We start from the raw sequence: 14536 nt of genomic DNA, 5'->3' as shown, positions 1-14536 counted from the left end.
AAGAAAGTCAAGAATACTCAATAGAGAAAAGACAGTCTTTTCAATAAATGGTGTTGGGAAAACTGGATATTCACATGCAAAAGAATCTGGACTCCTACCTTTCTCCACTCACAAAAATTTACTCAAAATGGATTAAAGACTTAAATGTAAGACCTGAAACCGTAAAACTCCTAGAAGAAAACAGGGAAAAAGCTCTTTGACATTGGTCTTGGCAATGATTTTATGGATATGACATCCAAAGCACAAGCCTCCAAAGCAAAATAAACAGGTAGGACTACATCAAACTAAAAGGGAAGAGATCAATAAAATGAAAAGGCAGCCTACAGAATGGGAGAAAATATTTGCAAACCACATATCTAATAAGGGATTAATATCCAAAATATATAAAGAACTTATACAACTCAATAGCAAGAAAACCAAATAATTCAATTTATAAATGGGCAAAGGACCTGAATAGACATTTTTCCAAAGAAGATATTCAAATGGCCAACAGGTACATGAAAAAGTGCTCAATATCACTAATCCTCAGGGAAATGCAAATCAAAACCATGAGATATCATCTTACACCCATTAGAATGGCTATTATCAAAAAGTCAAGAGATAGCTGGAGTTGGTGAGAATGTGGAGAAAAGGGAAGCCTTGTGCTCCGTTGGTGAGAATGCAAACTGGTGCAGTCACTATGGAAAACAGAGAGTTCCTCAATAAATTAAAAATAGAACTACCATATGATCCAGCAATTCCACTTCTGTGTATATAACCAAAGGAAATGAAATCACTATCGTGAAGAGATATCTGCACCTCCGTGTTCATTGCAGCACTATTTACAGTAGCCAAGACATGGAAACTATCCAAGTATCCATCATGGATAAAGAAAATGTGATACACACACACACACAATGGAATATCATTCAGCCATAAAAGAAGGAAATTCCCATTTGCAACAACACGGATGAAACTTGAGGGCATTATGCTTAGTGAAATAAGTCAGACAGAGAAAGACACTTACGATCCCACATAATGTGGAATCTATAAAAACCGAACTCATAGAAACAGAGAGCAGATTTTCAGGGACAGGAGGTGGAGGGGGAGAAAATGGTAAAGGTAGCCAAAGGGTACAAATTTCCAGTTATAAGATGAATCAGTTTCTGGGGATGTAATGTAAGGTAATGTACTGTACGTGAATATAGTTAACAATACTGTATTGTATGTTTGAAAGTTGTCTAAGAGAGATTTTAAAAGTTCTCTCCTCACAAACACACACAAAATTGTAACTATGTGAAGTAATTGCTGTATTAACTAACCTTATTGTTGTAATCAGTTTGTAACATATGCATGTATAAAATCATTACATCGTAACCTTAAACTTATACAACGTTATATGTCAATTACATCTCAATAAAGCTAGAAGAAAAGAAGCTCATGGAAGTACCTTTGGTTAACTCCAGGGCGTAGGACGAAATGGAATAAGGGAAGTTACGGCTTTTCTTTATGTGTTTTTACATTGTTTCACCAGTTACAATGAGGAAATTCCATTTTTAAAAAAATTAAATTTCAAACAGTGATTCACTTCAGTGATCCAGAGCATATTACCCTCTGGCTACTTTTTATTTTTAACAATCACAAGATACACTTCTTGGGTGAGCTACATCTACTCCCTCCTACTTCATACCATAAAAAAACAGGGATTGTTAAGCAATGTAACGCAATTTTTTATTTTCCCAACATGGGCTTGACATTAATAGAACAACAACCAAGCCAAAATAGTAATATTCTGAAACCAAATTCATCTTTTTACTAGACATATTCCAACATTTAACTGAGTTAACTTATTCCTTTACCTGAGGATATACAATACAAATTATTTATATTGAAGGATACTGAATGAGGTTATAGTGATCCAGTTTAAATGTTTAAATGTCTGTGAGTTGGGGCTGGAGAAATGTAGCTGTTATTATTTTGTGTTTACATTTGATTTCATCAGTATTTATTAACCTTTATTTCACATACATCCCCCGACCCAGGGAGCATTTTCAGTTATTTTTTCCCCTAATTGCCCCCCCACCATGAAATATTAATACCACTGTTATACTGTATATCTGTTTATGTGCTGTATGTATATCTATGTTTTATACATAAAAAGAGTAAAATCATTTCACTCTCCAAGAATGAATTTCATCCACTTATGGGTAATATTGTTCCCTTTGAAAATGCATGGATTAAACCTACTTCAATTCTTTTCCAAGAATTGGACTGATGCTCCATGAAGTAGAACTTCAGGGATGTGATGACTGTTTAGTAACAAAGACCCCAAACTGCTTCTGAGGAGCCTCCTTTGGTTTAGCCTTGAGCAGAAATTGGGAACTCTTTTGTCATACACACACCCATGCCAAGCTTCTCAGCTTTCATAACAAGATGTCACTCTTTCCCTCATTGGCTAAAGCCCATGGATTCTCATTTAACCAGCAATATAATGGTTGCTGTCTATGTACTCCTGAGGAGATATAGTCTGAAATCCACTTGCCTCAGGACTTACCAAAATCTATGTACTGAGGATACAGTCTATCAATTCCGTACTCTCAAAATCAATTCTTCAATCAGATTAAACCTGTAAAGAATGCCATTTTGTGAGCCCCTAATTTGTCCAAAGAACTATTTACTTACTTTTACTGAATTAAAATCTACTATTAATACCATGCTTCTACACTAATGGCCATTTTAAGAAACCATCCCACACAATTCGTTATGGTATTTTACTGTCAGAAAGTTCCAGAAGTCATAGCTCATTACATAGGATGACTCCTCTTTACAAACATGGGAGCAGAGATCTTCATTCTATGAATGGACGGGTGTCTCTTGAGCAACACATTTGTTTTTTTATGGACATACGAATGATATTAACTTCATGGTCTCTAACAAATAGAACAAATGTTAGAGAAGGTGTTTTTCCATCCTAGTCTAATTTCCGACTTCATCCGTCCATATTCTCTTTTTCACCTTAATCTGATTTCAATTTTCATTTGTTGTTAATTTGTATTTTAAGATAATTTTATGGCTGAGCAAAATGCATGCAGAAATGTGTACAAATTGTACATATGAGCCTGAGTAAGTTTCACAGAACAAATGAGTCTATGTACCGAGCACACAAATGAAGAAATAGAACATCGCCAGAATTCCTCTCCTGTCTCTTCTCAGTCAGTGCCCCCAAACCCGACAAGATAATCACTGTCTTGACTGCTAACACTACTGATTAATTTTGCCTGACTTTGAAGCTTAGATATATGAAATCCTATAGAGCATAAGGTTTAGTGTCTGGATTTTCTCATTCAGTATTATGCCTGTGCAATCCGCTAATGTCACGGGTAGAAATACTTTATCCCCATTGATGTGTAATATTCCATTTTATGAATACACCTAAGTTTAATTTTTATCTTATTATTAATGGAATTTAGGTTGTTTTCAGTGTGCAGCTACTACAAGTAGCTCTTGTGAAAGACTTCTGGTGAACATACTACAAAGTTCTACAAATCATATATTTAAAATGGGCCATATCTCTGCCCAAGTTCAGTTTTCCAAAATAGTCAAACCAATTTACACTCCCACTAGCAGTAAATAAACATTTCATTTACTTCACGCCCTCGCCAACACCTGGTATTTTGTTTTATTCATCCTGGTAGATGCATAGTTGTATCTCATTATGGTTTAATTTGCATTTCTCTGATGACTAATGAGGGTGAGCAACTTTTCAGGCTTACTGGATATTTGGATTTTCTCTTTTTGTAAAGTGCCTATTCAACCTTATTGCCCATTTTTCTATTAGGTTATTGATTTCAGTTTTATTTTTCTTACTGGAGTCAATGCAGTTATAAAAAAACTATCATCTTTCTAAAACAAATTTGGGTATAAACAGACACAAATAAGTGAAAAAAATAAAGTAGGTGTCAAATCCAAACTAACAATAAGCAAAGCATTTGGGGCATAGGACTTGACAGTTTAGTTCTAATAAACTGTAGAGGAGGCTTGAAGGGTTAATAGCACCACTTTTATGCAGAAAGGACATAGCATATCCATCCTAAGTCTGATGTTATTGTCGATCCTCAGTGATCCTTTGTGCTGATCAAGGTTTAGTCACTGAAGAACTTCATGACACTTATTCTGAATAAGTTAAGAACCATTGGAATTGGGCAGTCACATATGAGAGGTACAGTTAGTAACAGCATTCTTATGCCCAGTATACTGTAGAATTGCATTGTGTAAATTACTATTCATTTAAAAATATTTATGTGCTAAAGGATAAATCAGCAGCAGCTACCTTTTTGGGGTTAAAATGATAACTTTATAGTCTAAATTTTTGACTATAGATTAGTCACAATGTATAAAATCTGTGCTAAGCTATGGCTTTAGGAAAATTAATCAACCTAGAACTAGGAACTCTTTAGTTATAAAAGGGCATTATAGTTTTAATTTAATGGATAAATCAGTTAAGGTAAGGTATACAATAGAATGCTTCATATTTTCAGGAAATATGAAAACTTTTTTTAATGGTCAAAAACAACACTGAGGACTCAAGAAAATAGTCATGATTATTACATGGGTCCTAGAACAAACCATATTATACTTAATTTAATACCACCCACCAAATTGTTAAAAAGTTACATTTCAAAGAAAGAAGTTTAATAAGAACTGTTGAACAAAAGTATTTGTTACAACTCAGACCTTTCCCTCTTACCAGTAGTAGCACAATAATCATGAGAGCTATTCAGTTAAACAATGTAATTTTAAAATTATAGGTAGATATTAATTGAATGAAGAAACGTGCATTAAACAGGGACCCCTAAAAAGACAAAATGAAGACTAAAGGGTTTTATTTTGAGGATCAGTAAATAAATAGATGAGATAATTATTCTAGCCAATGGAATCCAAAATTATGAATTTCAATTTTCTAGGTTAAAGCACATAAATGTTTGACTTCCGGGACATCATCAGGGAATTTGATATTCTACTTAGTATTTTTAATTTATCAGCTAAGTAAATCTTGTCTTTTTAAATATAAACAAATTTTTGTCTCAGTGTTTGTATTTATTAAATTTGAGTATATAATCCTTTGCTTTCTTCAACTGGTTTATTGACTGTAATTTAATTGTTTTTGTGAAAACACAAATTCAGCAGTATAAATGAAGCTATGGTTTCTATTAATAGTGTAAAGCACTATTATAACATGCAGAGGTGTAAGTAGCAAGCCCTTTTAGAGTTACTGTGGAGAAACAGAGTTGGTAGTTACATGTCTTAGCTAAAAATCGTCATTTGTGCCAGCAAGAGTCCTAAGAGGGTATTAAGGGACTACAAATGCTTTATGGTCCCCTAGGACCAAATTGAAAGCAAAAAGCCAATGTCAAATCAAAAATAACTTACATACAATAATAGTTGCAACTACGTGAATCATGAGGTCATGGAGTTATGGGGTCAGGAACTGTATTCAACTTTGAGATACTCTACAAATTTCCAGTGTTATCAAAAGGCTTTATTTGTGCTATTTTTCAATCTATAAATATAGTTATCCCAAAACAACTGAGGAATGGCCATGTGTGGAGCTATATACTAAATTTTTTCTCTAACTTATTGGGTGGTTATTAATAATTGAATGAATTATTTAAGCAAACATTTCATTTTAATTTAATTCCTAACTTTAAAACAGAGAAGCTTGAAGGATAATATTTTTGTCTTTACAGTGAGAGTCTCAAGGAGGAAGAAGAGATTAGAAAACTTGCAATCACTTGCCATTAGTTGGAGAAAGCAGATTCCAAATTGTGATGACCAATGTTAAAAGATCTTAGATCATTAAATGCAAGTTGGGCCGTGCATTTCTGATTGTTACAGATCCAGTTTTGTCACTTAATGGGATGAGTCAAGGCTGAGGGTGCCCAGCAGTAGCCAAGGCATTTCTGTGATTTATTTATCTTACGTTAAATAGTAGGAGAGGGGGTTGCCAGTATGTTTACCTTTAGTTGTGACATAAGGTCATAATAACTGAAATGAGAGAGTCAAAGTCTCTCTTTCTAATTTTCATTGAAAAAAATATGCACATTTGTATCGTGATGCCTCAAGGAGTTTCCTTAATTTGCTATGAACCCTTTTATTTCAAATCACGTTTACTTTGAGAGTCCGATATACAGTTCCTTGAATCATTTTCACAAATCTGTTTTTCCAACTCTTAATATTTCAGTTATGAAAAGTAAGATTTGATGAAATATAAAGGACAGAATGGACAAGAGACTCTTTTCTGCCCCACTCCCCTCCACCGGCTTTTTTTTTGTTGTTGAAAACTTCCTAGCTAAGGATGTCAAGGTAGTGAACAGATTCATTTATTTATTGACTCATTCAACAAACATTCATTCTTTGGACACCTATACTGTTGTCAGACGTGAAATTTTTATGAACAGAACAAATTATTTTAAATCCCTGTTTCTAACATGTAAGATCAAAGAAGAATCATCACAAATGTCTTTTGGCTAACTATGGAGTGAATGTCAAGCTTTTTGATTTAGAATTCTTGTTCTGAAAGTAAGATTGCTTTTCCCAGGTTTGATATTTTATTGTCCCCGCTCCAGGGCATGCTGGCATAGAACTAGAGTTATAAGCCTAAAAGCATTCAATCATGTAATTAGAACACCACCATGGGAACCACTCAATGCTATTGCATCCAGACCCTGCATACTGCCACCCCGGTCATGAGTATCCGACCCCTTTGGCTTTTATAGGGGACTCTCACCAAGACATGAATTGGAGAAGACCTCACAAACAAAAAAGGGGTTTGAATGCCATATACCAAGAAGATGACTAATATTTACCACATTTTACAGGTGGAGAAATGCAAGAAAGTGAGAAGTTCTTATTAGCTGTTGTATCTTCATTCTGATCATGTGTTCTTTTACCAGTTCTTTTAAAACATCTTCTCTCCCGAGACTCACACTAAATATATGACTATAAAAATAAATTATTTATCATTTATTTAAAATAAGTTGAATAGTTCTAATGAAATATATATTTTATATGAAGTACACAGAGATTTTCTTCCATTCCTTCAATCTACAGTAGTTAATAAAATATGTAGCTAAAAATTCCACAGCATGGGAACCTACTTAGTGGTTATGGCAGTGATGCATATTTCAGGAAGTAATATATGGCTATGGTACTTAAAATTTTCATGTTATTTTGGAGATAGGACATTTAAATATATCTTAGAAATATAATAAAAATTATTATGGATATATAAACTTTTACCATACTGATTACAAAAATAAATTAGATGATATTTCATGTAATTATAATGTAAGATTGTTTAATTTAAAGACAGTCTTACTATTTCTTAAAAATACAGTTTTAAAAAGTAATCAGTTAGGGCTTCCCTGGTGGCGCAGTGGTTGAGAGTCCGCCTGCCGATGCAGGGGACAGGGGTTCGTGCCCCGGTCTGGGAATATCCCGCATGCCGCGGAGCGGCTGGGCCCGTGAGCCGTGGCTGCTGGGCCTCCGCATCCGGAGCCTGTGCTCCGCAACGGGAAAGGCCACAATAGTGAGAGGCCCGCGTACCGCAAAAAAAAAAAAAAAAAAAAAAAATAGTAATCAGTTAGCATGGGATTCTTGGCTATCACCAAATCTTCATTTGCTAATTGTTATTTTCGCAAAGTATCTTTTAATATCATATATGATCAAACATAAGGAACATCATTTCCCAAATTATACCTTAAAAAAGAGATGTTTATCTTATATTGATATCATTATAGATCTCTTATAATGGAACATTCATGAAAAAACTTTAATTTGATCAAAAAAGTATTTTGGGAAAAAGACATATTTGCCTGAAATTACATCAATCAATGTTAGTTTGGATGTGTGGACAAATTACCTGATAATTTGTTAAAAGGCAGGCAAAAGAATTTAAGACAGATTTAATTATTCCTAAGTGTGTGGCATTACAATCTGAAGTGTTTGCAGTTAAAAAGTAGCAAAAGTTGTGAAGAAGAACACTTTCTTTTGATAACATATTTTGGGAAAGTGAAGGAATCACCATACAGTTGTTTACACTTATATGGTAGGCTCATATGACATTTTATTTCGTAGCTCACTATAAAGCTAGCATTAAGCATATATACGTATATACTTTACATGTGCTTGTAAAGGACTATACTTATGTTCACACATGCAATTATATATGACTATTTATGTGTATGTATATATATTGTCATTACATTCTTTTCTACATATATAGAAAAGAAGGCTTAGTTTTTATGAATATGAATTTATTAATATGAATTAATCATTATTTATAATTAATACAATTATGAATTTTATTAATATGAATTTATTTCTCCTTAATTTGATAAACTGATTTAAGTTTATATTGTAATTTTGTCCATAATTATAGCATTTTTTGTTTTTTGTCTATATGCAAGCATTACTCATGAAACCATTTGTTCCTTTCTCACAGAATGTTCCTTTAACATAAAAAGAGAGAATTGGATTAAGTTACATGATTTCCATATAAGGTTCCAGGGTATGTCCCTTTCACGTTTTAAGAAACTGAGTCAAAATGAAATTAGAAGTGGGGAAGTTAAGACCTCACCATAGAATAGATGCTGTACATATAATTATGTGAACAGGTCCACTTCGATGCCTAGAATAGGTCTTGATGAGCTACACATTTAAAGTAATTTGCCAGTAAAACTTCACTTAAGCATATATATTCCTTGACGTTATATCTTTAAAAGTAGTTAGGAAAACTAGCATGACCTGGGAGTCCAGGCTTGTGATTTTGAGCCATGCTGTGGGGTTTCCTTAAACTGGGGAGGGTTGATTTTTATTTGTGATCAGACGACATCATATGAACTGCAAATCAGCAGAGGGTGGAGGCAAACCCGTGTGTGACTACCTGGCAAAGCTTTCACTGCAATCCCAAGAATGGGGTGAGTTAGGAAACCTCTGATCTCATCAGCGTGGGGTTCAACTCAAAAGACAAGATGGAAATTTTTAAGAGTATTTTGAAGGATGAAAGGCAATATCTTACCCTAAAAGTTAAGTCACTGGCTCATGTCACCTAGGACAAAAGAGAAGAAACCAAATATATTTGTTCTTTAAAGCTTTAACATGCTCATTTTCTCAGAGTACCTTATGTTTTTCCTTCATGTTCTCCACTTTATCCCCCCCATGCCTGATATCCCTAAGTATCAGACACATGTTACTTAATAAATGTTTGTTGAGTGAATAAATGACTGTGCAAACCTCTCAAACCTATCTTCAGTCTGCACCCTAAATTCACTTTCTCCATTGCTCATAGGTTATTATGCAAAAAATATGCAAATACTTTAATAATAAATTGCAATGTTTTCTCTATTGCACACATATCTTCTGTTTTCCTATGTATATATATATATATATATATTTTTTTTTTTTTTTTTTTTTTTTTTTTTTGCGGTACACGGGCCTCTCACCGCTGTGGCCTCTCCCGTTGCGGAGCACAGGCTCCAGACGCGCAGGCTCAGCGGCCATGGCTCACGGGCCCAGCCGCTCCGCGGCATGTGGGATCTTCCCGGACGGGGTCACGAACCCGTGTCCCCTGCATCGGCAGGCGGACTCTCAACCACTGTGCCACCAGGGAAGCCCCCTATGTTTATTTTAAAGCTAAGATTATTTTTATTTTTATTAAGGTAAAAAACATCTCATAGTGTTCAAAAAAAGGGTGTTCAAATTCTTAAAAACTAGCACAGATTTCCTCTTAAGTCCCAGTTTCAATCCCCACAGGAAAACACTTGACTCTTTTAGTGGATTTTTATTGTAATACTTACATGTGTATTTCTAAATGGTTTGCTTACCCTGTTTCTTTATTTAGCAATTTCATACATTGTTTCTTAACTATGTTATAATAGTTGAGAATTTAGTTGTCTTGCACATACATGCACCGTTTTTCCCTATGCCCACCCTCCATATGCAGCTATATTGTAGTTTATGGTTACTCTCTTGTCAGTGTTACCATTATTCTGATTATATTCACATTTGAATGGAGTGCTATATTATTATTGTTTCTTTTCTCATAACCTTTTGTTTTTCCTGAAGTTATTAATATCATTTTTTCAATTTGTTTAGTATACTTTGTACCTACTGTAAATTATTCACAAATGCTCCCAAATGATCTTTCAAACTGAAACAATCCGAATAGTCTAACTGCGGGACTTCTCTGGTTGTCCAGTGGTTAAGACTCCATGCTTCCACTGCAGGGGGCATGGTTTCATACATGGTCTGGGAACTAAGATCCCACATGCCACGCAGCACAGCCAAAAAGAAGAAAAAGAATAGTCTGACTGCGTTAACAAACAACTCCTAAAAATCTCAGTGGCTTATCTCAGTGTAAGTTTATTTCTTGCTCGTGTCACAGCCCGATGTGTGGCGGTCAGGGTTTCTATGCCACACAATCATTCAGAGCCACAAATACCTTTCATCTCAGAACTTTAGTGTCTTCTAGTGCCTCAGAGCTCTTCACTTTGTCTTTGTGTCTGGATACTAATAAGGAAAGAAGGAAAGCATGGAGGATGTCATAGGTCATTTTATGGGAATGGCCTGGAAGTGGTGTATGTCACTGCTGCGCCCATACCATTGATTGGAACTCAGTTACATGTCTGCTTACTGGCAAAGGGCTAAGGACTGAAATCCAGTGGGGTGCACAGGAAAAAGAGAACCTGGAATCGGATGAGCACTTTCAGTCTCCACTACATGGACGTTATCAAAAAATTTTCAGGGCTTCCCTGGTGGCGCAGTGGTTGAGAGTCCACCTGCCGATGCAGGGGACACAGGTTCGTGCCCCGGTCCGGGAAGATCCCACATGCCGCGGAGCGGCGGGTCCCGTGAGCCATGGCCGCTGAGCCTGCGCGTCCGGAGCCTGCGCGTCCGGAGCCTGTGCTCCGCAACGGGAGAGACCACAACAGTGAGAGGCCCGTGTACCAAAAAAAAAAAAAAAAAAAGTTTTCAAATATACATGTACATTAAGTAATTATTTTCTTTTTCTTTTTTTTTTCCTGGAGACTTTCCCTCTGCGATCCAGACTTCTGCTTCTCTCTAGTGCTGTTGTTCTGGAGAATTCACTTCACTGTCTCCTGTGTTGGACCTTCATTTCCTGGGTCCCATCTCTCCCTCTTTCTTGATTTATAAGCTTGTTGGGGGGACCTTTCCTTAGAAACAGTAAAGGAAATACATTTTTGAATCCTTATATGTCTAAAAATATCTTTAATCACACTTGGCTGACATTTTGTATGGGTACACGATCCTCATTTCAAAATAACTTCATTTATAAATCATGAAGGCATTTAAAGAATCTTCTGGATGCATTATTGCTCTTTTTTTGGTTTATTTTTTTATTTATTTTTATTTTTGCCACTGTCACTTTTTTTTTTTATTATTGGAGTATAGTTGCTTTACAATATTGCATTAGTTTATACTGTACAGCAAAGTGAATCAGCTATACGTATACATATATCCCCTCTTTTTTGGATTTCATTTTCATTTAGAGCATTGAGTAGAGTTCCCTGTGCTATACAGTAGGTTCTCATTAGTTATCTATTTTATACATAGTATCAAGATATGCAATGAAATTTTTATTCTTTTCCTTTGTATGTGATCGGCTTTATGTTTCTGGAAGATGTATTTTGCTCTTCTCTTTATTCCTGGGCTTCTATTATTTCAGAATGATATGTCTTGGTGTGTTTAATTACTTAATTAAAAAATTTATTTTCCTGAACATTTCATCTTATAACCCATCTTTCAAATTTGTAAAATTTTGAGTATTTTCAATTTCAAGAGGTTTTTTTTTTTTACTGTCTTGAAGGTACATTTCTTTTTAATTCATTTTCTATAGGAGCAGAGTAAAAATGCATGTGTTCAGTTCCTCTTGCTAAACGACAATTTACTCTAGTTTACTTTCTCCAGAAAATAAACCTCCAGTCTCCTGGAGGCTGGGGTGAGCAGATGGAGGGACTTATGGTTGGTTGATTGCACGACAGTGCGGAAGGGAACATTGGGTCCAAGCATTCTGAATACAGACGTCTAACCAAGCCCCTGTGTTCACCCCACCAGCTGGCCTCCTTCTCTGGTGGTATTTCCGCCTTCTAGGCATGAGCTTCCCAGGTTACACAGGGAGTTAATGCTTCTCATCCATCAGCCCTCCTACAGGCATGCAGTGTCCAACTCATCCTCTTCCAGATCAGTTACCCAGCCTCCATCTGACTTAGGTTTTTCCAAATCATCCAATGCAGTTTATTTTGTCTCTTGATTTCTCTTCTCCCTTTTATTTGTCTTTATGGTTTCATAACATATAAAAATGTATTTATTCTTGTGTCAGAGGAGTTTGGGGAAGGAAAAATGAAACACATGTGATCAATTTACCATTTTTAACTAGAAGTCACCCATGTACATTTATATATCCGTTTACTTCAGTGCTGTGTTTATTCAGTGATAAAACTATTGACAGAAATTACGTCTTATCAAATTTGTGCTATGTAAGCTCCAGGTGCAGAAAGACATTTTTTATTACAACACAGGATGCTGTCACCTTGTTTTCATGGTTTTCCAGGGTCTTTTATTCTGCTCTATCTCTGGTCACAGTGGCCTTCATGAAGTGGCCAAGAATCATTCTGCTCATATTCTCCCACTGCCGTCTCATCTTTGGAACCCTCTGCCCACAGGGAAGGAAAAGTTCCACCCTCTCCAGTAGCTGAATAACATCACAATGTAACACTAGTACCTCTGAGCCTCGGAACCAGAAACACAGGATTTCTGTGGCAGGTGACTCCAGGAGAGTTGTCCCTGCAAGAGTTAACCTTACGAGGCAGCTGACACACTTACTTATCTGGGGAAGGGAAGGGTGACAAAGAGAGCAGACGATAAACGTGTGTGTTAGACTTTCTCCCGACAGGAACTTTGTCCATAAACAGAAGGGAGGCAGCACGGTGTCCTGACCACTGTGAGCTCTGTCTTCCAGATCAGCAGACCTGAGTTCTACATTCATGGACTTTTGTGATTCTCGGCACATTGCTGGGACTTCCTCAACCTCAGTTTCTTCATTCTTAAAACTGGGGACAATAAAAAATAATAGAGACCTTGCCCCTTTCAAAGCAATATTGTGAAAATCAAATGAGATGATCTATGGACAATGGCATTATAAAAGCTGTGGAGTATGGGAAATAATATCTATTAGGATTAATGTAAGTGAACACATAAACTAGGTGAAGAATACACATTACCATTTTATATCATGTCCAGAGAATCATTTTAAATTAATGTGCTATAAAAAGAGGAATAAAGTCAAAGTTGTTTATGTATTTCTTTTATCTCTCTCAGGCCCCATAGATACACACAGCAATAAAAATATTGCTGATGGTGCAAAATATATTTACTATAAATATATATTCCCAGCATATGTATTTTGAAAATTTACAACCCAAACCTCCAGTAATTTTTCACAGTAGATGAGAATAATTTTTATGAATCGGACCTTACTTTGGAGGAATGGAGTAGATATGTGCTACCAAAATAATAGGTATAGCCAAGATATATACTTTACTGTGCCAGGTGCTGTTCTGTGCACTTTGCTGCTATGAACTCATTTACTCACAATAACCCTATGAAGAAAGACATTTTATTATCCCCATTTTCAAGATAAGAACATTGAGGCACAGAAAATAGAACTTCTCCCATATTTTCCTAGTAGAATAGACAGATTCCTGTGAAACCAAATGTTTTCTCCAACACTCCTCTTCTCCACTGCTTTGCTATTGTTTGTTTATTTGCATGTGGTTTGGGCTTTAGGTTCTTTCTTTTCACATGCCTCCCACAGCACTTCTCCAGGAGATGTTCCACAGCTGATGTCAGTGCCTCTCAGATTGTCTCTAAGGCACCTTGTCAGAACTGGGTCAAACAATTAACATTTTAGCAGTCATCTCATCGTTTACCAACATGAATGCAAGCAACATATTTGGAACTTTTTGATTTTCTTCACAGTGGAAAAACTCAATTGCTATTATATGTCTTCAGCCTTGGATTCTTACTGTTACCATCAGTCTGTACATCAGGGATGTCAGAGTCTGTCTGAAATGTGACCTCAAGAGAGCCAGCCAGGATCTTGGTTGTGGACAGATGAATCCGAAGTGTCTAGAACAGGGTCCGCCACATAGTAGGTACTTAATAAAGATTTGTTCAGTGAATGTATGTGCTCCCGGTTTCTTCTGATCTCATAGACATGACACCTATTTACTAACCTACGTTATCTCTGAAATGACTTTAGGAGGCAAAGATTAGGGCGGTGCATACTGATTAATGTATTCATATTAACAGATCCAAACTTTTAAAACACGGATTTCCTTCTAAGCCCTTTTATTTCCGGAAGTCTTTGTTTGCTCTCCACTAGCAGTTCCTTGCTTTCTCTCTAGTTAATGAGACATCTCCCCGGAGGAGAGAAATGCAGTGCGTTGGAAGCAGTTCTCCCAGTGCCCAGGGCTCT

At 36.0% G+C, this 14536-nt stretch overlaps 1 protein-coding gene across 1 annotated transcript in view; it reads left to right on the top strand.

Moving 5' to 3' along the window:
- Positions 1–14536, top strand: part of RAB27B (RAB27B, member RAS oncogene family) — a 159368-nt gene that overhangs the window by 84680 nt on the left and 60152 nt on the right. The window lies entirely within an intron of this gene.

The sequence above is a fragment of the Phocoena phocoena genome, chromosome 13 (assembly GCF_963924675.1).
Source record: "Phocoena phocoena chromosome 13, mPhoPho1.1, whole genome shotgun sequence".
Classification (NCBI taxonomy): Eukaryota; Metazoa; Chordata; class Mammalia; order Artiodactyla; family Phocoenidae; genus Phocoena; species Phocoena phocoena.
The sequence above is the reverse complement of the archived record's forward strand: the minus strand, read 5'-3'. Positions and strand labels throughout refer to the sequence as shown.